This window comes from Dipodomys ordii, unplaced genomic scaffold (genome assembly GCF_000151885.1).
Source record: "Dipodomys ordii isolate 6190 unplaced genomic scaffold, Dord_2.0 Scaffold137, whole genome shotgun sequence".
Lineage (NCBI taxonomy): Eukaryota > Metazoa > Chordata > Mammalia > Rodentia > Heteromyidae > Dipodomys > Dipodomys ordii.
In genome coordinates this window covers 1,715,872-1,719,977 of record NW_012267353.1, presented here as the reverse complement: position 1 = coordinate 1,719,977, position 4,106 = coordinate 1,715,872, and positions in this window count along the sequence as shown.

The window sequence follows — 4,106 nt, the reverse complement described above, 5'->3', positions numbered from 1 at the left end:
AGTTGTCATGTCGAAAACGAACTTTACAACTTTGGTGTGGAGGGAGGGAGGATTGGGTGAGGGGGCAGGGGGGGAGACTGTGAAGGGCTGTGAAGGGTAAATAAAGGAGGAGGCTACAATGCTTGATAAGAAATGTACTCATTATCTTGCCCATGTAATTGTAACCCCTCTGTACAGTATGTTCACAATAAAAAAAAGAAAAAAGAAAAACACAATAACATATATATAGGCTTAATGATCATGTCTGCACCTACAGGAAAAAGAATAAATTTGTGTTAGGCAAGTGGCTCAAGTATGGAACTCCTGCCTAGCACTGAGACTGAGGCAGAGGTGGCGGGAGGGAAGAATGAAGTGATTATAGACAGAATTTGAACTTTTTAAACTATTTTGATCAATTGAATTGGCCAAAAAGACTACGTTCAAATACAAAATATGACAGCTTGCTAGTTTCCATTTATACTTCTGCATAAAATAAAACATAAAACAAGTATAAGGCAGCTTCTGTCCCCAAAAAGAGTGCTGGAATCTGTTGACCATGATTTTCACAAGCATGAGCACAAATGTGAAATTCCACTTCACAAGGTTGGGGATTTAGCTCAGTGGAAGAGTACTTGCCTGGCAAGTTCAAGACCCTGAGTTCAGTCCTCATCTCTGAAAAAAAAAAAAAGGAAATAAAGAAAAAGGAAAAAGAGGAGAAAAAAAATCCCACTTCACATTTTCTAAACGTTTCTCTCCAGTCATTGTCTTATTGATCTATCTAGTCATCCTTCCACCCAGCTCTCTAAAGCAAGTTAACTACTGAGGAAAAAAAAAAAAAAACCTGAAACCAACCCTTAGAAACACCTTTGAGTTCCTTTGCTTCCCTGGAACTCCCCAAAGCCCCTGCTCCTTATGGTTTATTGGTGGTCAGGAGATATTTTAGGACTTCTCCCTAAGGTAGAAAAACTTAGGGCCAGTTCTAACCAGAGAAAGGCACTTGTGCTGTGAAACATGTGTATCCTGACCTTTTCAGGAAAAAAGAACACCTAAGGTTTCAGGCATATGAATTTCAACTCATATATATATATATATATATATATATATATACTTCAAAGTATATATATACTTTAAATTTATATATACTTTAAATATACTTTAAATTTATGGGATTGCAACCTTACCCATGTGCAGATTCCATCCAAACAAAATCTGCCAAGATTCCCATTTCCTTAAGCTCAACCCACTATCATCACCATGAACTCCTGCAACACTCTCTGAAGAAAGCTGAAATTTTGTGACTACATGCTTGGCCATCAGCTTCTTAGCTCTGCATGCCACTATTTTTCCTTAAGTGTATACTGTTGCTTTCTCTACTGAACTTCTTGCCTTCCGCAATGCTTTTGTATGTGTCTCCTTTAAATGTCAAATTCCCTCTGGGGAGAATCTAGGTACTTCACCACTGAGTCCACCCCTAGTAACACATCCATTGATAGCTGGTACTGTCAAGCAGTTACCCAAACCAGGGGTGCAAAGTTGAATAAGACCTAGTTCCCAGTGGGAGACAGATAAGTTTTTCATTTAACAGTTCATAATTAACTAGAAAAAATATTTTCTTGTTCTATTATACTCATGATTGCCAGTAGAGCACAAACCCTACTCTTAAGATCTGATGCCAGAGCTTCTTACCTTGCTGAACAGAGATAGTGTGGGACTGTAAGCTTAGAACTAGGGTGTGGAGCACAATGAATTCTGCATAATGAGAAAAATAGAAATTCAGCAGCAGGGGGAGGCTGGGAAGGGATGTGAAGGGTAAACCAAAGGAGGAGGCTGCAATGCTTGGTAAGAAATGTATGCATTATCCTGCCCATGTAATTGTAACCCCTCTGTACAATATGTTCACAAATAAAATTAAATTAAATTAAAAAAAAAGAAATTCAGCAGCAAGCCTGAGCTGTGGATGGAGGTAACTGCTCTCTGAGAAAGGGGAATCCAAGGATTCCCCAGGGGTAGTGGGGAGAGGGAGTGGCTACTTGGGCAAAGGCTTGAAGGGTTCCAATTATTTTGGTGCCTAATGAGAACCCTAAAACTTAGGATCTTTCTTTTTTGCCAGTCCTGGGGCTTGAACTTAGGGCCTAAGCACTGTCCCTGGGCGTCTTTGGCTCAAGGCTAGCGTTCTACCACTTGTGCCACAGCATCATTTCTGGCTTTTTCTGTTTATGTGGTACTAAGGAGTCAAATCCAGGGCTTCATGCATGGTAGGCAAGCACTCCACCACTAAGCCATCTTCTCAGCCCCAACTTAGGATCTTTCTAAGAACAATTACATTTTGCTGCTCACAATTTGTACACCTGGGGAATTCAGCCAGAACTTTGGTGAAGTGATTTGGGCTCAGGATCAGTTGTGGTTGGAGATAGGGCTAGGCTTGCCTCCAATGGCCTGCAATCTCTTTCCTCCTGTGGTCTTGTAGCTCCTCAATGTAATATTTTTACAAGAGCTAGTTTGAGTTTCCTTACATCATGGCAGTCCCAGATAGTTGGGAACCTAAGAAAGTCTAAGTGAGTCTAATCCCCAGAGCACAAAATGTAAGCAGCCATGTTTTTCATTGTTTGACCTTGAAATCATCCAGCATCTTTTAGTTAGTTCCAAGGACAACATAAGCTATCAAGATTCAAGGAGAGGGGAATTAGATCTGACCACATGCTGAGGCAGTAGCAAACCTTTAAAGAACAACAAGGATGGGAGCTGTTTGCAAAGCTACCTTTGGATACCTACCTAAGTACTAACTGTTCTTGGAACCAGCCAAAAGTCCCCCTCCTGATGCTACAGAATATGGAATCCTTCTTCTCTCTTCAGCACTTTCTGTGGTAGTACACTGGTCATCCCTGTCTGAAGACTGCTAGACCCCCTCTACCCCTCTTCCCTCACAATTTGTCACCCCAAGTTCTGCTCTCACCTTCCCCTACTGCCCTGCTGCCAATGCTCAATGGCCTTTTAATGCTGCTTTAGTTTCCTGAGATGGCTAAACCAAAACCTATGAACTGAATGGTGTAAGCATTTTGAAATGTATAATGTATTCAAGTGTGAACAAAAAGACATGGACATGCTGCCTTTGAACTTTCCAGGCCTCTTTCTGCCTTCTGCTGGTAGCTGGCAATACATGTCACCCTCCCTGCCTTCCCTACCTTGGCTCAGAGCAACATCATTTCTGGTTGCACTCCATCATCAGTGCTCTTCCTCCCTCTTCTTATGACAACACTGGTATTAAATCACAGCCTACCTGTCCTAGTCCATTTGGGTTGTTATAAAAAAAATATATACAAACTGGCTTAAATGGGCAGAAATTATTCCTCAGAGTTTTGGAAAACAGGAAGCCCAACATCATAGCTCTGACTGATGACAGTGAACCCTACATTCACCGTATCAGCCTTTTGACTGAAACTTCATATGGTGGAATGTCAGTGAATTGCCTCAGACCTCCATACCAAGGACACTGATTCCTCACATGAAGGCACTGATGACCAAGTCCCTTCTTAATGGTCCTACTTCCTGACACCATCACCTGGGAAGCTAAGATTTTCAACATGTGGATTTTAGAGGGACACAAACACCCAGTCCATAATACTACCCTAATCTAGAATGATCTCATCATACTTGATGTATCTGCAAATATTCTGTTTCCAGAAGGTCACAAGCACAAGTGCAGGGAATAGGACTAGAAGATATGTTTGGGGGAGACCCCATTTAATATGTAACCCTTGCGAGTGAGCCATTGGAGTTCCGTTACTGCCTCCAGGCCTCTTTTATACTTCCTTTCAGAGCAAAACCACCACCCCATTCTCCTTAAAAGGAGGTTAGCTACACACAGTTTGGCATGAACTGAGTCAGTCTCTCTCCACCATTTCTGTCTATTCCAATCTCATCCTGCCAGTGATAGTGAGCTTATTCAGATACATACACACACACACACACACACACACACACACACACACACACACACACAAAGCCACCTGACTCCCAAGCACAGAGAGGAGTGGTGTTTAGAGACATATACACATACGGGATTATTGATTTCCTCTTCTCTTGCCTTTTCATTATTGCCCACATTGTTATCCTAATGGTTTCCTCTG